General features: G+C 40.3%; 1 pseudogene; it reads right to left on the bottom strand.

Moving 5' to 3' along the window:
* Positions 1-23,710, bottom strand: part of LOC138154584 (solute carrier family 2, facilitated glucose transporter member 5-like) — a 30,707-nt pseudogene extending 6,997 nt beyond the window's left edge.
* Positions 23,711-24,155: the final 445 nt, after the last annotated feature.

The following is a 24,155-nucleotide window of genomic DNA, read 5'->3' as shown; positions in this document are numbered from 1 at the left end:
TCATAGCCTGAAAACTACCTGTCACTGAATGAAAACCGAGGTGAATTTAGAGGGTTGTAGGAGGAGTGTGAGTGAGGAGGGAGAATTTCCTAGTTGTAAGCATCTAGAATTGACTTCCCTTGTGGGCACCGTTCCTTTGGGGTCACCATTGCCCTTAGAATCTCTCTTTCGAAGCTACTGATTTCAGAATGGAAAGGAAGGTCATGGGAACATGGGATACACATACAGCTAAGACGGTCATCGCCATGTTGACTGCACCTGTTCCCACTGTGACATACTGGATGTAGTGTTCAAGCCCTCCTGCTGCCCTGTTTGCATAGTAGTAGACCTAGAAAGCATGGCCCAGGTAATATTAGAAGGGGCCAGAGCAAGAGTAGAAGAAGGGGTGTCGTGACCCTGCTGGTAATTAAGGCAGTCAGATTTGTCCTGACACTGAGACTTTAATGCTTTTTGGGAGATGTTTGAAAGAACAGGTCAGCTCTTTTCCCACACGAAGGTCTACAGAACTCTAAACTCAGCTTTTCTCGTAGGCCTTGAAATTCTCCCACACGTTACTTCAAGCCCTGCATTGCTCCCTACTTCTCTCCTGGGTGGGCCTTAAGATTCGTCTACATGTTGGCCCACATACAGAATTGACCCCCTCTAATTCTCTCCTAGGCTTCAAGATATGCCCCCACACGTTGCTTCAAAGTCTGTATTGATTACTGATTCCCTCCTTGATCTTAAGATTTTCCCCACACATAGATTCATTGGAAAACAATTTGAAACTATGCTCAAAGGGCTATGAAACTGCATAAACTTTGATCTAGCAATAGAACTATTGTATCCAAATAATAGGTCTGTATCCAAAAAAGATCAAAGAAAAGGGAAAAGGACCTATATGTACAAAAACATCTATTAGCAGCTATTTTTGTGATGTCAAGGAATTGGAAACTGAGGCGATGCCCATCAACTATGATAAAATACTACTGTACCATAAGAAATGATGAAGGAGATGGTTTCAGAAAAACCTGGGAAGACAGGTACATGAGCTGATGCAAAGTGAAGTGAGCAGAACTAGGAGAACCTTGTATACAAGAACAGCAGTATTACAAGGATGATCAACTGTGAAAGGCTTGGTAAATAATCAATACAGTAATTTGCTACATAAGCAGTGCCACATAATGAGTCTTCCTGACTCCAGGCCAGGCACTTTAATATACTATGCTACCATAAGGAGTCCAAAGTACTTCCAGATAGGTGGTTTCAGAGTGCAGTTTGAAACATTTTTTTCTTTCCTTTCTGTCTTTTTTGGAATATAGCTAATGGGTTAATACATTTTACATGACTCCATATGACTAAGGAGTATCATATCTCTTGCCTTCTCAATGGGTGGAAAAGGGCTGAAGGGAGGGAAAGAATTGGAAGTGAAAATAAAATTAAATTAAAAAAATATTTTCCCACATATTTATTTATATATAGAACTGATTCCTAATTCCCTGCAGGGCCTCAGGATTCTCCCTTTAATTGCTTTACCCACCGTATTGACTCCTGAAAACTTCTGGCCAGCCATCAAGACAATAATGGAGATGAGCTGCCATCTGAGGGACTTTGTACCGAAGACTGTTGCAACAGACATTGTACCAACAGCCTTCTTGACCTCATGCTCCATTCGGATCTCCTCTACCTCATCTCCAATATTCTCAGAGTTTTTCAGTGTCATTAAAGCTGAATGTGAGTACAGGAAAGCAATTGGAATTATGCAAATAAAATAACTAAAATGTCCATACCCTTTGACCCAGAAATTCTGTTGCTAGGTATATTTCCCAATGAGGTGATCGATGAAAAGACTGACCTCAAATATCAAAATATTGATAGCAGCATTTTAAAACCGGAAGCAAAGTAGACGCTCATCACTTGGGGGGATAGCCAAACACATTGTGGTCCGTGGATGTAGTGTAGTGTAAAAAGAGATGAATACAGAGAAACATGGAAAGAGCTGCATGAACTGATGCAGACTGAAGTCAGCAGAACCAAGAAAATAATGTACACAATTACAACAATGTAAATGGAAAGAGAAAACGAATCTTACAAAATTACTAAGAACTGGCTACATTACTAAAAAGACACAATGAAAGGAAACCTCCACCCACTCCACTGAAGAGACGGGGTTCCACAAGTGGGGTTGGTGGGAGTAGAATGGGAGAGGACTGTTGAGTATTACATGTGTTTTCAGACTTTTTTGATGTATTAATCAATTTTGCAGTTCCCTCCCTCCCTCCCTCCCTCCCTCCCTCGCTCCCTTCCTTCCTTCCTTCCTTCCTTCCTTCCTTCCTTCCTTCCTTCCTTCCTTCCTTCCTTCCTTCCTTCCTTCCTTCCTTCTTTCCTTCCTTCCTTCCTTCTTTTTTCCTTCCTTCCTTTCTTTTAAAATTTCTGTTATATGGAATGACTGTCTGGGAGGGACCAAAGCAGGGTTATAATGGGAAATTTGTCCAATTTTAAAATGATATCAATAATTTTTTTAAAAAGTTGGATAGACAAAGATGGTTCTAATCCCCTAGGGCTGGCCAAATCCATAGCTAATATTTGGGATATCTCCAGGCCACTTCTCCTCTCCTTTTGTCATGATGATGAAGAAATAATGAGAGAAGGGCAGCCAGGTAGCACAGCAAGTAAAAGCACTGACCCCAGAGTTGGGATGACCAGGGATCGAATCTGGGCTCAGACACTTAGCACCCACCCAGAAATAACTGGCTGTGTAACCTTGAGCAAGTTACTTAACCCCAATTGCTTTAAAAAAAAAGAAAATGACAGTAGCTCACTTTTGTATAGTGCTAAAAGGTCTGCCAAGTGCTTTACTTACTTCTGTCACTTCATGGTGTGGGCCTTACCATTTGACCCCCCTCCCCCCAAAAGGCCTGCCATCTTCATGCTTCTGAAGCTTAAGAGCCAGGGAGCCTTTCCATCTGCCCTACAGCTGACCCTCCTATTAAGAATGGCAACTTCTAGAAAGCAGGGACTCTCTTCTATCTGTATCCCTGCCTTGCTTAGCACAGTTCTTGGCAGGAAATTGAGGCAGAGTGGTTAAGTGACTTACCCTGGGATACAAAGCTAGGAAATTTCAGAGGTGGGATTCTATTTCAGGTCTTCTTGATTCCAAGACAAGCAAATCTATCCATTGTACTAAGCTACATTGTGCCTCAGGTTACCTTCTGCCCATATGAGCAATCTCTTCCCCAAACAGAAATCATATAATAAATAATAGATTCTGACCTAGAAGGAACCAGAGAGGTCCCATTTGAAAGATGAGAAAATTGAGGCACAGATTTGTGAAACGACTTGCCCAGGGACACAGATCTGAGGCAGGATTTGAATTCAGTTCTTTCTGACTTTAAATTCTACACTCTATCCAGTATGTCAGGCTGTCCCATGTCCTGTGCCCTTCTGCATAATTTCTTCCCCAAAGAGAAACTAAATGGAGCTCAGAAGTACATGATTCAGATATGAATGCTGAGTGTTCTTTCTAATACTCTGTCCCAGTGCACAGCCAGGGCACCCAATAACCCTGCAACCCACAAAGTCCCTTTTTCTCCCACTGTCCACAGCACAATCACTGAAACTAAACTTGCACCAAAACATCCCTGAGACCTACAACCAGCTCTGCTCTTCCCATAACTACTAAGTCCTCTCAACTTTCAGAAAGCCAATCCCATCCCTGAGGGTGAGAGCTAGAAGGAACCTCAGAGTCCAATCCTCCTTAGCCCTAAAGCATTCTGCCTTCCTGACATATCTCCCCTGGAAACCAATCCTTTTCAAGCTCCTTCTTCCTCTTCCTTCTGAAAGGAGGACTCTCTGGGAAGAAGGGCAGCAAGATCACTTGCAGAGATGTAGGCACTGATGTCAGGGCGAGGAGAATAGGCCATCCTATAAGGGATCACAGGGGCATAGTCAAGATCTGGAAAGGACCTCAGAGGCCAGCAAGACCAACTGCCTCATTTTACAAATAAGGAAACTCAAGCCCGGAGAGGGTAAGCGATTTGTCCAACCTCACACAGGTGTAGTCAATCCTCAACATTTGACCTTTAATTTTTTTCATTCATTTTTTAATAAAATTTTTAGTTCCAAATTTTCTCCATCCTTCCCCCCATTCTCCAAGATAGTAAGCAATCTGATATAAGTTATATATGTACAATCATGTAAAACATATTTCCATATTAATCATACTGTGAAAGAAGAAATGGAACAAAAGGAAAAAACACACAAAAAATAAAGCGAAAATAGTATGCTTTGATCTGCATTCAGACTCTATCAGTTCTTTAGATGTAAATAGCATTCTCCATCATGAGTGTGTTGTAATTGATCAGAGAAGCTGTCATTCACAGTTGTATTGGTGAGAAGAGTTAAGTCAGTCATAGTTGATCATTGTACAATGTGGCTATTACGGTGTACAAGATTTCCCTGGTTCTGCTCATTTCACTTTGCATCAATTCATACAAGTCTTTCTAGGTTTTTCTGAAATCCACCTGCTCATCATTTTCTTTTTCTTTTTTTTTTTTCCTGAGGGGAGAAGTCAGGGCAATTGGGGTTAATTATTAATAAACAGAGTCCTCCTGACCCTAGCACCAATGCTCTATTCACTGTGCCATCTAGCTGCCCCCTCATTCTTTCTTTCTTTCTTTTTTTTTACTTTTTCTAGTTGACATTTATTAATCTCATTACCTTCGTGCTCATATTGCAAAAAACTTTCTTCCCCATTTTGTTATGATTCTTTTTTTAAAATTAATTTATTTGTTTACTTTTAGTTTACAAGATTCAATTCCACAATCCCTTGAATTTCAAATTATCTCCTCCTCCCTCTCCCCCGCCCCACGGTGGCATGCAATTAAATATAGGATCTGCAAATACCTTCACATTAAACATTAGTCAGGTTGTAAAGAAAGATTACAATCAATGGAGCGCACAATGGGAAAGAGGAAACAAAACAAAACAAGAAAAAGAAGGAGAGCAGGTAGTCCCTCATGATTTCTTATAGCACAATAGTGTTCCATTACATTCATATAGCCCCAATCATTGATTCCCCAATTAATAGACATCCCCTCAATTTCCAATTCTTTGCCACAACACAAAGAGCTGCTATAAATATTTTTGTATATGGAGGTCTTTCCCCCTTTTTTATGATTTCTTTCAGATATAGACCTAGTAACAGTATTGCTAGCTCAAAGAGTATATACAGTTTTTTTGTCCTTTGGGCATAGTTCCAAACTGCTCTCTAGAATGGATCAATTCACAGTGCCACCAACAATGCATTAGTGTCCCAATTTTCCCACATCTTCTCCAACATTTATCATTTTCCTTTTCTGTCACATTAGCCAATCTGATAGGTGTGAAGTGGTACCTCAGAGTCATATTAATTTGCATTTCTCATAGCATTTTTTCATATGACAAGCAATAGATTTGATTTTTTCATCTGAAAATTGCCTGTTCATATCCTTTGAACATTTATTTTCACTATCAATTGGAAATGACTTGTAGTCTTATAAATTTGACTCAATTCTCTACATATTTGAGAAATGAGGCCTTTAACTGGCTATACATTTTTTTCCCTGCTTTTTGTTTTTCTTCAATTTTGGTTGCATTGGTTTTATTTGTGCAACACCTTTTAAAATTTAATTTAATATAACCAAAATTATCCATTTTACATTTCATAATGCTATCTATCCCTTGTTTGTGTTTCCCTACTCCATAGATCTAACAGTTAAACTATTCCTTGTTCTTCTGATTTGCTTATGGTATTACTCTTTATGTCTAAATCATGTACCTGAATCATCTTTGTATATAGTGTAAGATTTTGGTCTATACCTAGTTTCTGCCATATTTCTGACAGATTTCCCAGTTTTTGTCAAATAATGAGTTCTTATCCAAGAAGCCGGGGTTTTTGAGTCTATCCAACACTAGATTACTATGGTCATTTACTATTGTATCTTGTGTAACTAATCTATTTCACTGATCCACCACTCTGTTTTTAGCTAGTACCAGATAATTTTGATGATTGCCACTTTAAAATATAGTTTTAGATATGGTATAGCTAAGCCATCTTCTTTTGCATTTTAAAATTAATTATTTATTAATTCCTTGAATATCTTTGACCTTTTATTCTTCCAGATGAATTTTGCTATTATTTTTTTCTAGATATATAAAGTGATATTTTCGTAGTTTTGTTGTACCTGGCCCCATTCTTTCCCATCCCCCAATCAGCTCTCCTTCATGGAGGTGGGCGGGCTGCTGAGTTTAGCCATGCCTATGGAGACTTGACACCCGCAGGAACTTCAAAGTGTGTACTGACCAATCACTGATTTTGGTCTCTGCAAGTTCCTGCTTATGTAATACCTAACTGTTGGCTGCCTGGTGTCCCTTTAAAAGCTGAAGCTTTGCCTAGGAGTTTGGCTGTACAATTTGAGGAGGGGCCCCATCAGCCAACATAGCCTGATCAAATAGTTTTGGAATTAATTGTTCTTTAAATGTTTGATAGAATTTGTAAATCTATCTGGCCCTGGGGATTTTTTCTTAGGGAATTTATTGATGGCTTCTTCAATTTCTTTTTCTAAAATGGGATTAAGTATTCTGTTTCCTCTTCTGTTAATCTGGGCAATTCATATCTTTTGTAAACATTCATCCATTTCACTTAGATTGTCTAATTCACTGGTATACAATTGGCTAAAATAGCTCCTAATAAGTATTTTGATTTCCTCTTCATTCCTTCCTCCTTAATTCAAGGATGAATTCACCCTTTTCATTTTTAACACTGGCAATTTGGTTTTCTTCTTTCCTTTTTAAGATCAAATTAGCCAATGGTTTATCTATTTTATTTTGCTTTTTTTTTTTTTTTTCATAAAACCAGCTCTTGGTTTTACTTATTAGTTCAATGGGTTTCTTTGGTTTTTTGGAATTTCCAATTTAGTGTTTAAGGATTTTTAATTTGTTTTTTTTCTAGCTTTTTTTAGTTGCATGCCTAATTCATTGATCTGTTTTTTCCCTCTTTTATTGATAAAGAGATATAAATTTTCCCCTAGGTACTGCATTGGTTGCATCTCATACATTTTGGTATGTTATCTCATTATCATTCTCTTTGATGAAATTATTGTTTGTTTCGATGATTTGTTCGTTAACACACTCATTGTTTAGGATCATTTTGTTTCCAATTAATTTTTAATCTATCTTTTCATGGTCCTCTATTAAATATAATTTTTATTGCATCATGATCTGAAAAGGATGCATTTAATATTTCTGCTTTTCTACATTTGATGGGAAGTTTTTATATACCCCTAATACATAGTCAATTTTTGTGTAGGTGCTATATACAACTGAGAAGAAGGTATATTCCTTTCTATTACCATTCCATTTTCTGAGGTATATCATATCTAAGTTTTCTAAAATCCTATTCATCTCCTTAATAACTTTCTTGCTTATTTTATGGTTAGATTTATTTGGTTCTGAGAGGGGAAAGTTGAGACCTCCTACCAGTATAGTCTTACTGTCTGTTTTCTCCTGGATCTCATTTAAATTCTCCTTTAGAAATTTGGTGCATATATGTTTAGTATTGATGTTATTTTATTGTCTATGGTATCTTTTAGTAAGATACTGTTTCCTTGATCATCTCTTTTAATTAGATCTATTTTTGCTTTTGCTTTGTCTGAGATCATGATTGCTACCCCTGCTTTTTTTTTCTAGCTGAAACATAATATTTTCTGCTCCAGTCTTTTACTTTTTGTGTATTTCTCTGCTTCAAATGTGTTTCTTTAGAACAATATATTGTAGGATTCTGTTTTTTAATCCACTCTGCTTTCTATTTCCCTTTTTATGGGAGAGTTCATCCCATTCACATTCACAGTTATGATCACTAACTGTGTATTTCTCTTCATCTTATTTTTCCTGTTTTTACTTTTTTCTCTTTCTCCTTTCATCCTATTCCTCCTCACCAGTGTTTTGCTTCTGACTATTGCCTCCCTCAATTTTCCCTCCCTCCTATTGGGTCCTCCCCTTTTCAGGTCCCCTCCCTTCCTACTTCCCTATAGGATATGATAGATTTCTATACCCAACTGCGTGTGTATGTTATTCCTTCTTTGAACCAATTCTGATGAGAGTAAGGTTCAAACAATGCTCACCCCTCTTCCTTCTTTCCTTCCATTATGATAGGTCTTTTGTGCCTCTTCATGTGATATCTTTTACCCTATTCTGCCTCTCCCTTCCCTATTCTCCCAGTACAATCATCTTTCTCATCCTTTATTTTTTTATATATAATTCCATCAAAGTCAACTTATACCCTCACCCTCTGTCTACATATACTACCTCTAACTGCTCTTATAAAGATACAGTTCTTAAGAGTTTCAAATGTAACTTCCAGTGTAGTGATGTAAACAATTTAACCTTACTGAATAACATTTTTTTTCTTTCCTATTCCCTTTTTTATGTTTTTCTTGAGTCCTGTATTTGAAAATTGGATTTTCTGTTCAACTCTGGTCTCTTCATCAGGAATGTTTAAAAGTCACCTATTTCATTTCTCCTGAAAGATTATGCTCAGTTTTGCTGGACAGTTGATTCTTGGGTATATTCTAAGCTCCCTTGCCTTCCAGGTATTCCAAGCCCTCTGATCCTTTAATGTAGAAGCTTTTAAATCCTGTGTAATTCTGACTGTGACTCCCCAGTATTTGAACTGTTTCTTTCTGTCTGTTTGCAGTATTTTCTCCTTGACTTGAGAGTTCTGGAATTAGGTCAAAATATTCCCAGGAATTTTCATTTTGGAATCTTTCAGGATATGATTGGTGGATTCTTTCAATTACTATTTTACCCTCTGGTTCTTCTTCTTCTTTTTGTTTTTTGGAGGGCAATTGGGGTTAAGTGACTTGCCCAAGGTCACATGGCTAGTTTTTGTGTTAAGTATCTGAGGCCAGATTTGAACTCAGGTCCTCCTTACTCCAGGGCCAGTGCACTATTTACTGTGCCACCTAGCCACCCCCACCCTCTGGTTCTAGGATACATCAGGGCAGATTTCCTTGATAATTTCTTGAAAGATGCTGTCCAGGTTCTTTTTTTTTTTTATCATGACTTTCAGGTTATCCAAGAATTTTTAAATTGTCTCTCCTGGATCTGTTTTCCAGGTCAGTTGTTTTTTCCAATCAGATATTATTTTGCATTTTCTTCTATATTTTTATTCTTTTGATTTTGTTTGATAGATTCTTAATATCTCATACTCAGCTTCTACTTGTCCAATTCTAATTTTTTTTAAAGCAATTGGGGTTAAGTAACTTGCTCAAGGTTACATGGCCAGTTATTTTGTGTGGGTGTTAAGTATCTGAGGCCGGAACCAATCCTGGGTCTCCTGCCTCTGGGACTGGCGTTCTTACTCACTGCGCCACTTGGCCACCCCCCAATTCTAATTTTTAAGAAATCATTTTCTGTTAGCTTTTGTGTGTCCTTTTCCATTTATCCAATTCTACTTTTTAAGAGTTGTTTTCTTCAGTGCATTTTTTTACTTCCTTTTCCCATTTTTGTGCTTCCTTTACAATTCTTTTTTATCATGATTTCCTTGCATACTTCTCATTTCTCTTCCCATTTTTCTTCTACCTCTCTTATTTGATTTTTAAAATCCCTTTTGAGCTCTTCCAGGAGGTCCTTTAAAACCTGAGAACAATTCATATTTCTTTTTGAGGCTTTGCATGTAGGAGTTTTGACCTTTATGTCCTCTGAATTTGTGTTTTGATCTTCCCTCTTGGCATAGTACCTTTCTATGGTCAGGGCTTTGTTGGTTTGTTTGTTTTTTGCTCATTTCCCAGGTTATTTTGTGATTTTCAAAGTTGAGCTCCTGGGATCCAGGAGGCACTGTCCCAAGCTTCTTGTACAGGTTTGCTGTGCCAGGGGCTCCAGGGCTGGCAGCTCTACTACTGTGCTATGATGCTGACCTCCTGAACCAGGACCTCAGGGTCTTGGGGCCTTGGCTGCTGATCTGTGCTGGAACAAGGGACATCCTGCTGGCTTACCTGGACACTTCCTGAGCTGGGTTGCTTTCCTTTTATCTAAGTGAGTCAGACGTTTCCTGCAGTCCTTCTAAGTTACCTTGGGCTGAAATATTGTTTCACCCTGTCCTTTTGTGGGTGCTGTTACTCCAGAATTCTTTTTGAGTCTTGATTTAAAGTTGTTTTGAGGGAAATTGAAGAGAGCTTAGGCAACTTTCTGCCTTTTTTCCACCATCTTGGCTTCACCTTGACCTTGAACTTTCACCACTTCAAGTGGGTGATTTAATGAGTAACCTCACTTCTGAGTTGGCAACTCCACTCATTTACAGCTATGTGCAGTAGGGGGAAAAATGAGAGGAATGATGCTCACAAGCTTGTGGAGTGACTGGTGTTCTAGTTCACCCTACCATTATAAAGCACTTCCTGTGTATTGGCTACATATTTTCATGGTTTGCCTTTAAAACTCAAGTTTTGTTCCCAAAGCATAGTGCAAATCCTTTGGGCTCTAAAGCTAAGTGTGCAAAGTCAATGATGTAGCTTAGTGAGATAATAAAAGTTCTAGACAAATTTAGTGTCATAATGTCTGCAACTGCTGTTGACTGCAAGTTTGGTGTTACCAAATTAATGATTCATTTTATCTGCAAAAAGCAAGAAAGTATTTCAAGCTGGTGAATCTTTCCTAAGTTCCAATGCCATCCATCTGAAGGGCAGAGTGTTGGAGGTAATGTCAAGACCTTGCCAGTGTTGTGGTCTTCTGAAAGCAGTGACTAAAGTCCCAGCAACCTCTGCTTCTGTTTTTCAGAGGGCAGCTAAAGGACAGAGGTTTACAGCAGTATAGTGCACAGTACAGTGTCTCACACTTCCTTCTGACACAGTGTAAGACTTCAGTTAAAAAATGTCTTAGTTTTAAGAATTGTATTTGCTGTATGGTATTTATCATACAATTTCATGTGTTATGAAAAGTTAATTATTGTCCAAAATTAATTTTTTAATTGAGATGTTAGCACATTAGGTAATTACTAGCTAGAAAAATGTTGTGCATATTACCAATTTTGTTTTGTGTACAGCATTTTATGGCTTATTTCATGGTTACTATGTTAGGAAACATGAATATTATCAAAATTAATGTTTTGTTATAAAGCATTATATGCAAAAAATGTATTTTCAGCAATCTCTGTTGAAAGATTACAGTTTTTGGTGGTCATGGAAATCTAACCCCCTATTTCCCATAGGTTCAATGAATGTATCAACATTTGCGTTTTTTACTTGCCACTCCCCCCCCCCCCCAAAGTTGAGGATTGGCTCTACTAAGTGACAGAGTTGAGGTCTGAACCCAAATCCTTTGATTCTTCTTAACCCATTACAACCTTCCCCAAACTACCTTTTCAGACTGAAATTCTATTATTTCCTTCACTCTACAGTTCAGCCAAACTAGTCTGCTTGCTCTTCCTTGCATATTACATCCCATCTTCCAAATCTGTGCCTTTCTGTTTTCCTGGAACATACTCTCTCCTCATCTCCATCTCTTACAAGAATATCTTGTTTCCTTCAAGACTTTCAGCCTCGGTAGGAGACCAGCTCCCTAGCTACTAGTGCCCTCACTCCTAAAATCACCTCAAATTTATTTTGTACACATTCTGTATTCCTTTTGTACACATTGTCTTCCTTGATAAAATATAAGCCCCTTGAGGGCAGGGAATGGCTCACTTTTGTCTTTGTATCAGAAGCCTGGGGTAGAGTAAGTACTTAATAAATGCTTGCTGATTAATTGATTGACTCAAAATCCAGCACTTTTTTCTAGGCCTACATGTCTTCTCCTCAATGCCTGGTGAGAGAAGGAATAACTTCCTAACCAGTAACAGCTGAGCACATTAGTCTTACCGTCTTCAGTTGCTAAGATACTCTGAAAACCAAAAACCTGGGCTACAAAGATCCCAGCAGCGATGAGCAGTTGGTTGACCAAACCAATGGCTCCTCTCAGGTTTTTGGGAGCCAACTCTTCTAAGTACATGGGGACTGCATTGGAGAACAGACCTGATATGGATAAAATAAAAATCAAATGAGGACTGGTTTTATTGGATGGAGCAATAGCTATCCATATATGTCTCTCCCATCTTAGCATTTGCAAGAGGATGAAGGAAATGGATTAATGTGAAAATCTTTAATGAAAACCTTCCCTTACAGTTGACTTGGCTGGAAAAAAAGTGTTTATAGTTCCAGAGAACCAGAAATAGCCTGGGAAATTCCATGGGCAGAAGTCATTGCCTTGAGAATGACATCATTGCTGAAATTCAGATGAATGGACCTTCTGTTCACATTCTTGCCTAAATGGAGCTTAAAGGATTTTTTTTTAATTAAAAATTTTTTAACTAAGCAAAGTCTGCCATCACTTTGTCCCACCTCTCCTCTTCCCAGCTGAAAAAAAAAAAGAAATAAAAACAAAGCCCCTACAACAAATATTTTTAGTTAAACAAAACAAATTCTCACATTGGTAAAAAAAATTATAGTGATAATGTCTCAGTCTGCACTCTGAGATCATCAGCTTTTTCCCTGGAGTTGAGTAGTATCCTTCATCATGAATACTTTGGAACTACAGTGGGTCATTGTGTTGATCAGAGATACTAAGTCTTTCACAGTTGATTATCTTTTTTGGGGGGTTTTGGTTTTTTTTGGAGGGGGGAAGGTAGGGAAGTTGGGATTAAGTGGCTTGCCCAAGGTCACACGGCTAGTTTTTTTTGTGTGTGTGTTAAATGTCTGAGGCCGAATTTGAATTCAGGTCCTCCTGACTTCAGGGCCAGTGCTCTATTCACTGCGCCACCTAGCTGCTCCCTTACAGTTGATTATCTTTACAATACTGCTATTACTGTGTAAATTGTTCTCCTGGTTCTCCTCACTTCACTCTGCATCAGTTCATACAAGTCTTCCTAGGTTTCTCTGAAACCATCCTCTTTATCATTTCTTACAGCACAATGGTATTCTACCATATTTATGTATCATAACTTGGTCAGCCATTCCAATTGATGAATTAATGGGTAACTCCTTAATTTCTAAATCTTTGTCCCCACAAAGGGTTATTATAAGTATTTTGGGGGTGTATATATATAGAAACCTTTTCTTTTTGGGGTAAAACATGATCCTAGAGATTTCAAGGCCTGACTCCAGAGAAAATTTTTCCCTCTCATTCTTTGTCTTAATCAACATTAAGGGAAGGGTCTTTTTTTTTGTTTTTATAACTAAAGACCTATGATTTCATTGGTGTAGGAAATGAGTGAAGAAACACCCTGTTCCAGGACAAATTGGCAACTGTTCTATAATTTATAGTCTCAGAGAGTTTCCTGGGACACTGAGAGTTTCAGTGACTTGTCCACAGTCACACCATCATATGTGAAAGAGGCAGTACCTGAACCCAGCTCTTCCTGACTCTGACACCAGCTCTCTATCTACTATGCTGGCCAACATAATAAAAATAATAAAAACTAACATTCATATCATGCCTTCTATGTGCCAGGCACTGTGCTAAGTGCTTTATAATTATTATCCCACTTGATCTTCCTACAAATCTGGGAGAAAGGTGCTGTTGTTTACCTCAACTGTAGCAAGATTCTACTGGAAAGAGTGAACAGACCAGAGAAAATTCTTTTTGGTGAGAGGGAATAAGCTTGGGCACATGCTGCCGTTTTTAGAGAAGGGAGATCTGGGTGGGATGCTGCAGTTGAGACCACTGGCCAGCTAGGCAACAGGAGAGTTCTGGGATCCTAGGAATGGAGGTGAGTCAACAAGAGGGAGATGGGAAGACACAGAAGCCACATTTCAGCTTGATTACATCGCATGCGGTAACATAGTAAGGGTATCACTTTTGAAGTCAGGAGGGAGCTGGGTTTGAATCCTGGCTCTGACCCTCACTATTTCACTTAATTTCTCTGAACCTTTGGACTTTTTTGTCTACCAGGACTGTGAGGTGAGCTACACAGGTGAAAGGAATTCTCACATTGGGATTTCCTCACCCTAAAAATAACAGCCAAAAAGCCCCCCACCAAAAATCATCATAGGCTCTTTGGAATTCATTTCAGGAGGGAGAGGAGGGTGGGGAAGTAGCAGCAGCTGCAGCTTTAGAAAGGAAGTCTGGGAAGATGCTGCCCCAATTAGCACCTACTCCTCACAGGTCCTTAAAAGAGGTGTCAGGAACTCATTAAAACCTCTTAACTTGATTGAAACAATAATAGTGAAGTCACAGATTGTTTTTTAAGGGACACAAACACTGTGCTGACTATCAGAACTTCCTAAATGCAAATCTGTCTTTTTCTTCTTAAAGAATGTACAAGTTGAGGCGGAGTCAAGGAGGTGGAGTAAAGGCAGGGACTCACCTAAGTTCTCCCCCAAACCTTTCCAAATACCTTTAAAAATAGCTCTAAACAAGCTCAAGAGCAGCAGAAGTAGCAAAAAGATGGAGTGAAACAAATTTCCAGCCCAAAACAATGTGGAAGGTTGGCAAGAAAGGTCTTTTGCACCAGAATGAGAAAGGAGAGCAGCCCAGCACAGTGCAGACTAGACTCCAGCAAAGCCAGAGCAGGCCATAGGGTGACTGAATCACTTGCAGCAGTGCTGGTCTACAGATCTCTCAGCTCACAGACACCAAAGACGACTTAGAAGATAAGCAGGAAAAGTCCATTGCACCTGGGTAAGAATGGAGTACAGTCCAATGTAGGCCTCACCAACATAACCCTGGCCCCAGAAAACCAGGAACAGAGCTTGGGAGTGACTGAATCAGCAACTGCAGTGGCAGCAGCTGCTTCCAGAGCTCTCAGCCCACATATGGTAAAGGGGTTGAACTGGTCAGAAGGAGTCTTTTTGCCAGCTGAGACATGACTGTTGCTTTGCCCATATTTGGATCCAGGTCAAAGTCATGGGTGGCTGTCCCAGGGTGAGGAGGAGCATTAGCCTATCAGAACTTGCAACCACAGTGGAGGGGGCATCCTCCCCACAGTTCCAGGGTGGAAAAGAGTGCTTGTGGTCTCTCACAGATCAGAGCACAGGCCAGGACAGGAGTAAACGCCTCTCCTTAGATCGTAACGACTTGAGAGAACTGAAAACTAACAGATTCTTAGAGGTATCTCTGAAAAAAGTGCACAAACTCCCTGAAGCTTGGGATAGTGTGTCCTTCACCCTGGAAGCAGAGCTCTACTTGAACAAAGACTTAAAAGTCAACTAATAAGCTAGAAATGAGCAAACACTCTTGACTATTGAAATTATGGTGACAATGAAGATCAAAAAAGAAGACAACAAAGTCAAAACTCCTTCAAGACCTCCAAGAAAAATATGAATTGGTCTCAGGGCATGGAAGAGCTCAAAAAGGATTTTGAAAATCAAGTAAGAGAGGTAGAGGAAAAATTGGGAAGAGAAATGAGAGTGATGCAAGAAAATCATAAAAAATTAGTCAATAACTTGGTAAAAAAAATTCACCTTAAAAAACAGACTAGGCAATTTGGGCAAATGGAAGTGAAGTCCAAAAGCTCACTTAAGAAAATAATTCCTTGAAAATTAGAATTGAGCAAAAGGAAGCTAATGACTTAGTGAGAAATCAAGAAACAATAAAAGAAAACCAAAAGAATGAAAAAATAAAGACAATGTGAAAGATCTCATTGGAAAAACAACTAACATGGAAAATAGATTCAGGAGAGATAATTTTAAAATTATTGGACTACCTGGAAGCCATGATAAAAAAAGGGGCCTAGAAATCATCCTTCAAGAAATTATCAAGGAAAACTGCCCTGATATTTTGGAACCAGAAGGTAAAATAGCAAGGGAAGAATCCACCAATCACCTCCTGAAAGAGATCCCAAATGAAAACTGCCAGGAATATCATAGCCTAATTCCAGAGTTCCCAGGTCAAAGAGAAAATATTACAAGCAATAAAAAAGAAACATTTTAAGTATTCTGAAGCCATGGTCAACATAACACAAAATTTAGCAGCTTCTACATTAAAGAATTGGAGGGCTTAGAATATGATATTCTGGAGGGCAAAGGAGTAGAATTACAACCATGAATCACCTATCTAGCAAAACTGAGCATAAAAATGGACATTCAATGAGATGGAGGACTTTCAAGCATTCTTGATGAAAAGACCAGAGCTGTATAGAAAATTTGACTTTCAAATACAAGACTTAAGAGAAGCATAAAAATGTAAAGAGGAAAGAGAAATCATAAGGGACTTAAGTTTAAATTGTTTACATTCCTATATGAGAAGGTGATATTTGTAACTCATAAGACTTTTTTCATTATTAGGGTAGTTAGAGCATATATAGACAGAGGCTACAGGTTTTAGTTTAATATGAAGGGATGATATCTAAAAAATAAAATTAAGGGGTGAGAGAGAGGTACTGGGAGAAGGAGAAAGGAGAAAGAGAGAGGTAGAATGGGATAAATTATCTCACATAAAAGAGGTAAGAAAAAGCTTTTTGCAGTGAAGGGGAAGATGGGGGAGGTAAGAGGGAGTGAGTGAACCTTACTCTCATCAGAATTGGCTCAAAGAGGGGAATGATGTACACACTTAATTGGGTATAGAACTCTATTTTACTTACCCTACAGTAAAGTAGTAGGGAAGGGTATAAGAGAAGAGAGGTGTGTGATAAAAGGGACGACAGGTTGGAGGGGGGTAGTCAGAAGCAAAACACTTTTGAGGAGGGACAAGGTGAAAGGAGAGAGAATATAGAATAAACTGGGGGGTGGTGGTGGAATAGGATGGAGGGAAATACAGTTAGCAACAGTAACTGTAAAAAAAAACTTTAAAGCAGGTTTCTCTGATAAAGACATCATTCCTCAAATATATAGAGAACTGATTCAAATTAATAAAAATAAGGGCCATTTTCAACTGATAAATGATCAAAAGATATGATCAGTTTTCAGATGAAGCTATCTATAGCCATAAAATATTCTAATACACTATTAATCGGAGAAATGCAAATTAAAACAATTCTGAGGTACTACCAAATAGCTATTAGATTGGTTAATAGGACAGAATAACTAAATGACAAATGTTGGAAGTAACATGGGAAAAAAATGAGACTTTAATGCAGTATTTGTGCAACCTTGAATTGATTCAACCATTCTGTAGAGCAATTTGGAACTATGCCTGAAGGGCCATAAAACCTTGCATACCCTTTGACCAGCAATACCACGTCTAGGTCTGTATCTCAAGAGAGATTAAAAAACAAACAAACAAACAAAAAGGAAAAGGACTTATATGTACAAAAGTATTTATAGCAGTTCTTTTCTGGGAGTAGTTAGAAGTTGAGGGGATGCCCATCATGTGGGGAATGGCTGAACAAGTTATGGTATGTGATTATGATGGAATACTGTTGTACTATAAGAAATGATGAGCAGGATGTTCTCAGAAAAACCTGGAAAGACTTGCATGAGCTGATGCAAAGTGAAACAGGCTGTGTACAGTGTAACAGCAATATTGTAAGATGATCAGCTGTGAATGACTAAGCTATTCTCAGCAATACAATGATCCAAGACAGCTCTGAAGCACTTATGATGAAAAATGCCATCCATCTCCAGAGAAAGAACTGTTGGTGTCTGAATACAGATTGAAGCATACTTTTAAAAACTTTATTTTTCTTGAGTTTTTTTCTCTTTATCTGTGTTTTCTTTCAAAATGTGACCATTATGAATGTTTTGCATGACTAGACATGTATAATCTATATGGAATTACTTGTTTTCTCAGTGGTGGTGGGGCATGGGGTAGGGAGGAAGGGAAAGAATTTGGAACTCAAAGTTTTAGAAAATGAATTTTGAAAATCACTTTTACATGTAACTGAGGAGAAACAAAATACTAAAAAAGGTATGCACAAGTCTTGAGGTTGGAAGATTTACTTGACTAACTTTGTGTGAGGGAGGAAGGGAGAGAGAAAAGAGAGAGGTGGAGGTGGAATGGAAAGGGGGGAAAGGGAAGGAGAGAGAGACAGAGTGAGAAGGAGTGAGAGAGGGAGGAGAGAGATGGAGAATAAGAAGGGAAGAAAAGGGAGAGAGGAGGGGGGGGAAGATGAGAGGGAGAAGTAGAACCCCATAGATGGACAACACAGCCCATTCATCCTCCTCCAGGGAATGAGTATTCTTAACTGTGATTGCTTTTATACATTAGTGCTCTACATTATATGTAGTGGCCTGTTATACATACATCTCTGAAATAACTATGGCTAGTCAAGGAAAGCATTACTGCATCTCTGAATATCCCCTTAGAACATTTTAAGGAATATATCTTCATGATTAGAACCAAGTCAGGGGATAATAAAATGAAAAAGAATGGACAGAAGTGATAACTTCTATTATTGAGGCTAAAGACAACGTGAAACACAGACAATTTAAAATGTCACAGTCTGTGTGTCATCCCATGTCTTTCTGTGTCTCTTTTTCTCTGTCTGTCTCTGTCTCTGTCTCTGTCTCTCTCTGTCTCTCTCTGTCTCTCCCTGTCTCTCTCTCTGTCTCTGTCTCTCTCTGTCTCTCTCTCTGTCTCTGTCTCTCTCTCTCTCTCTGTCTGTCTCTGTCTGTCTGTCTGTCTCTCTCACACACACACATACACACACACACCTGGCAAAACTGAAGTTTCTGTCTAGGGTCCCCCTAACACACACTCCCACAACTCCCTTTCCAGGTCCTCTTTCCCCTCCAAAGCACTTTCCCCACCCCCCAGCCTGCACACCACCCTCAGCAACATGATGGCAGCAATGAGTCCCCGCTAAGGTGTTGGTGGTGTGGTCTAGAGAGTGAAAGGAGATTTTCTATAGTCCCCCTCCCCCACCCTGGAGGGTTGCCCACCTCTGGAGAAACCAGGCTTTTCATCCCCAGTAATAACAGAAGAAGCCACCAGGTGGCGCCAAAGTGCCTCCCAACCCCACCATGGACAGCATTGGCTACACTACGCTGAGACCTGGTCCCTAAGAGTGGCTTTCGTCACAGGCAGGAGAACCACCACAGGACAGCAGGACATCCAACTAGAAGGGTTGGAAAAAGTTCCACATGTGGATTCAGAAGACCTGAGTTCAAGTCTCAGACCAGTTTGACTTTGGGTAAGTTCCTTTACTTATATGGGCATCGGTTTCCTTATATGTAAAATGGGGGGTGGGGGGAGGGGAGGAATGGACTAAATCAGCAGTGTCAAACTCAAGTAAAAATGATCCATGCTGGCTGCATATGGACTTAAAAAACCACAAGTTAGCATTATCTATTAAATTAATTTAATAAGTTAATTTATTGATTTATAATTATCTATGTTCTATTTTAAATTTATTTTTGTTAAACATTTCCCAATTACCTTTCAATCTTGTCCTGGTGCAGTCAGAGTGTTTGAAGGTATGAATTTGACGTTTCTAGACTAAGTGACCCATAAGGTCCCTTCTAATTCTGACATCCTACATTCTAAGGCCGTCTGTGTTTTAAGGTCCCTCCAGCTCTGATGTTCTATGTTTTAAGGCTCCTTCTAGATTTTACATTCTGTGTCCTAAGGACTGCCCCCCTGCCCAGGTCCCAAGGACCCTCCAAGTCCCTAATCCCCTGATCCTAAGAACCCTCCAGGTCCCCACTCCCCAAGTCCTAAGGACCCCCAGGTCCCCAATCCCCAGGTCCCTGCTCCCCAGGTCCTAAGGATCCCCCAGGTCCCCGATCCCCAGGTCCTAAGGACCCTCCAGGTCCCCGATCCCCAGGTCCCTGCTCCCCAGGTCCCTGCTCCCCAGGTCCTAAGGACCCCCAAGTCCCTACTCCCCAGGTCCTAAGGACCCCCCCAGGTTCCCACTCCCCAGGTCTTAAGGACCCCCCAGGTCCCCGATCCCCAGGTCCCTGCTCCCCAGGTCCTAAGGACCCCCAGGTTCCTACTCCCCAAGTCTGACATCCTCTGCTAAGGGTTCCTTCCATTCTGCTTGTGTAGGATCTATGCTCATAGAATTGGGCTCAAAAACCAATGGTTGAGTGTGCAGGAGGGGAGGTTAGTGCCGCTCTCTCTTTTTCTACCTCAGGCAACACACAAGATGCTCACTGAGGCTCCATGTAAGGAACAACCATCAAAAAATTAGAGTTGCCCCAGAGGGGAAAGTGTTGCCTCAGGAGAGGGTGGGCTCCCTCCAATTGGAGGCCTTTAAGCAAAGGCTGGATGGCCACTACAAGAGACGCTATAAAGGAGATTCTTGTCCAGGTGCCCAAGGGCCAAGGGATGCTTTCCAGCTCTGGATCTAGGGTCTAGTCTGTGGTCCTCATTTCACAGACGAGGAAATAAATGCACAGGGAAATAAAGGGACATGCTCCCCTTCAGAGTTGGGATTTAAACCCTCTGATTCCAGACCCAGAGATCTCTCTACCTGGAGGACTAGCAGAGTGAGCAAACCATCTCCATCTTAAAATGTAGCTAAGTGATCTCTGCAGAACAATGCCCGGGGCGCCTTGTGACAGTGAATGGAAGAGTCAGGAAGACTTGAGTTCCAATCTAGCCTTTGACCCTTACTACCTATTTGACCTAGGGCAAATTATTGCCTAACCTTTTGGAGCCTCAGTTTCTTTACCTGTGAAATGGAAACAATAGCTGTAGCTTACTGAGATTCAAATGAGCTAATGTGTGGAAAACACTTAGGAAACTTTAAAGCACTCAGTGAGCGTCTGTTACTGTTGCCTTCCCAGTAAGTCTGGCCACAACAATCCCCAGTTCTCATGTTTACCTGCACAAATTCCCACCACAATTCTGGCAAAGATGATCACCTCAAAGGACCTGGCCACATTGCTGCATCCCATCAAAGTTGCAGGGACAATGAAAAATATGTTGTTGATCAGCAAGGTCCCCTTTCTACAGAGGAAAAAAAGGAACAAAGTCTCTTCTTTTGAGAGAGATGTGCAGTGACTATTGTGGCCTCTAGAGGGTGCAGTGGCTAGAGAACTTGGAGTCAATAAGACCTGAGCTCAAATCCACAAGTTAGGTGACCAAAGGGAGAGTCACTGAAAATCCCTGAGCCTCAGTCACCTTTGTCTGTCAAATGAGGGGGTTGGACTCTATGATCTCTAAGGGCCCATCTGGCTCTAAATCTATGATGTCGTTAGAAATCTTCCAGGAAAAAGCTGGATAACCAATGGTCAATGGGGATTGACATGGGGATAGGGCTGGACTTGGAGTCAAGATGATCTGAGTTCCAATCCAGCCCCAGACACTTACTAGCTGTGTGACTCTGGCAAAGTCACTTAATCTGTTTGCCTCAGTTTACTCATCTGTAAAATGAGGATAATGATAGCACCCATCTCCCAGATTCATTCAGGTGATCAAATGAGATTATGTTTGTAAAGCCCTTTGCACAACTTAAAGCACCATATAATTGCTACCAATTATTACCGAAATGGGGAATTCTTGTTTGGGTACCAAATGGTCTCTGAGATCCCCTCTGCCGTAGCTCTTAGAATCTGTGATTCTGTTCTTTGAGTTCCCTATTAGCTCCAAATACTATAAATGTTTATTTTTAATGCAAAATATTAGCTAATATGTGATATATCTACACACATATACATGTATAATAGTTATTATTAAGGTTGACAAAGAATAATACACATTTTACCCCATTAGAGTCTGATAACAACATTGAGAGAGAGAGAGATGCTATTACTGAGAGACATCTGGGAGAAACAGTGTCCAGAAAACTGGACCTGGAGTCTGGAAGACCTGAGTTCATATCTAGCGTCAGACATTTACTATGTGTATGATCTTGGACAAGTCACTTAACTACTGTTTACCTCAGTTTCCTCATTTGTAAAAATGGGAGTAGTAATAGCACCCACCTCTCCCAGGATTGTTGTGAAGATCAAATGAGATTATCCTTGTAAAGTGCTTGCTTAGCACAGTGCCTGACACATAGTAGACACTATATAAATTCTAAGTATTATTGTTATTATTATTATTACCATTTGATGGAGGAGAAAACTGAGGCTGGGTGATTTGTTTATGGCCATGGATGTGCTATAGGAAGTTAAGATTTGAATCTGGTGCTCTTGAGATCTAACAATTTATCCCTTACACCACCCTCTGTTCAAGGACACAAGCTGGAGTTTCAACTCTAAATGTTCAACGTCCTATCAGGGTCTGTTGATGGATTCCTAAGGGTTGGAGAATTCTCACTTACCTACCACATTTATTTACTATTTGGCCAGCCATGAGCGACCCAATTAAACCTCTTATAGTAAATATTGGTGACAGACTACAGCAGGGTCATGACTGTATAGGTCATATATTTCAAAGTCCTATCATAATAGGCTTCATTGTAAAAGTCTTTCATGATCTAGAAAAATACAAAAAAAAATAAGAATTTGACTTTACCTGGAGAAGAGGAAATTGACAGCAGGAAGGGTCACATGAACAGTTTTCAGAAATCTGAAGAGCAGTTCCACAGCAGAGGGACTGGGCTTGTTCTGCTGGGACTTAGAAGAAAGAACTAAGAGGAATGGGTAGGAAATGTGGAGAGAGGCCAGTTTCAGCTTGATGTCAGGAAAAGCTTCCTGCTGGGAGGAGCTGTCCAAATGTGGAATGGCTGACCAAGGACAGGGCTCTCTGTCACTGGAGGTCTTCAAGCACAGGCTGGATGACCACTTGTTGGGGAAGGGACAGAGGAAATAGTCATTTCAGTGTGAGTTGGATTCAGTGACCCTGTGATTCCTTCCAACTCTGGGGTTCTGGGTTGGGCCAGCAGGAAAAGTAATGGAAGCTATCAAACACCCCACTCAGCCCATTCTTTCCAACCCTCAGACACAAACCAGCAAGACTGAGTAGAGGGAAAGGATTTTCTTCAAAGAGTAGCTGAGGTTGTAACCTGGCCTTGCCAATGTGACTGAAGAAAAGGTGAGGCAGCTGTCACCAGGGCCATCAGTCAGTACAAATCTCTTTACTGAGCACCTATTGTATGGAGAGCCCTGGACCAGTCAGGATAGCTGAAGAAAGGCTGCTCCATCCTCATTTCTCAGCTTGTCCACATTCTCTGTTATTAGATCACAGGCTGACAAAAGCTCAGGCCTAGAAGGGACGTAGTCCACCCCAGACCTCAAGGGAACCCCTCTGCAGCAAACCCAACAAGTGGTCCTCTGGCTTTCCTTTGAAGAACCTCCACTGCAGGGAAATCCACTAACTCCAGAGGCAGCCTCTCACTTGGGGATGGCTCCAGCTGTTAGCAAGTTTTCTCTTCATGGGACCCAAATCTCCCTCCCACACCTTCCACTCACTACCCCTTGTTTGGGCTTCTGTGGCCAAGCTGAGCAAGTCAAATCTCTCTTCCACATGGTGGCCCTTCAGACACATGAAGAGAGATTCTTGAAGATGTCATGAGGATTACAGGCTCTTTGAGGGCAGGGAACCCTTCCCCTTTTATATTTTTTGCCTCCCCTTAGTGCTAAGCATGGAACCTCGTACAGAGGAGATGCTTAGGAAATCCTGTTGACGAATGACTGAATTCATTTCCCTTGCCAGCACAACTTACCTCTGAGGGAGAGTTGACAGCAGCAACATTGTACCCATACTGGAAAGATGATCCAAATGCAGCCACCAGTGATGCCGTCACCATTAACAGTGTTAACCTCTATAGGAGAGGTGGCATCTTAGATTCAGGGAGCACGTAAAGGGAAGTAAGAAAAGTCTTTGGTGCATCTGGGAGCTTTGCTACCTTGCTGCCAATGGATCTAGTCTTGGAATCCCAAGATCCAGAGAGCATGACAAGAGTCTTATTACTTCCTTCTAGTTTCCCACCTTCAATTAGGCTAATCAATTAATCAATAAGTATTGATTGGGCACCTATTCTGCACCAGCCACTGTGCCCAGTGCTGGCCTTAAGGCCAGTAAAATCTCTGCTTAAGTCAATAACTTCAAATTTAAACCTCAATCACAAAGGCTCTTGAAGCTTAACAAAAAGGCTAAACAATCCTGTCATTGGCTTTTCTTTAGATTGGGTGGTGTGGCAGATTGGGCATGGGATTCAGAGCCAGAAGACCTAGGTTTGTATTCTGTTTCTGAGTCACTTAACCTCTCTGGGTCTGTTTCCTCATCTGTGAAATGAGGGGAATGTCTAAGGTACTTTCTAGCTCTTGGGCTAGGATTCTAAGGATGCTTTCTGTTCAAAACTCTCTTTCCTTACAACTACCCCATGTAGGAGGCATGGC

Source organism: Petaurus breviceps, unplaced genomic scaffold (assembly GCF_028583685.1).
Source record: "Petaurus breviceps papuanus isolate PSGF00001 unplaced genomic scaffold, PetGlider_PUasm1.0 91041, whole genome shotgun sequence".
Lineage (NCBI taxonomy): Eukaryota > Metazoa > Chordata > Mammalia > Diprotodontia > Petauridae > Petaurus > Petaurus breviceps.
The sequence above is the reverse complement of the archived record's forward strand: the minus strand, read 5'-3'. Positions and strand labels throughout refer to the sequence as shown.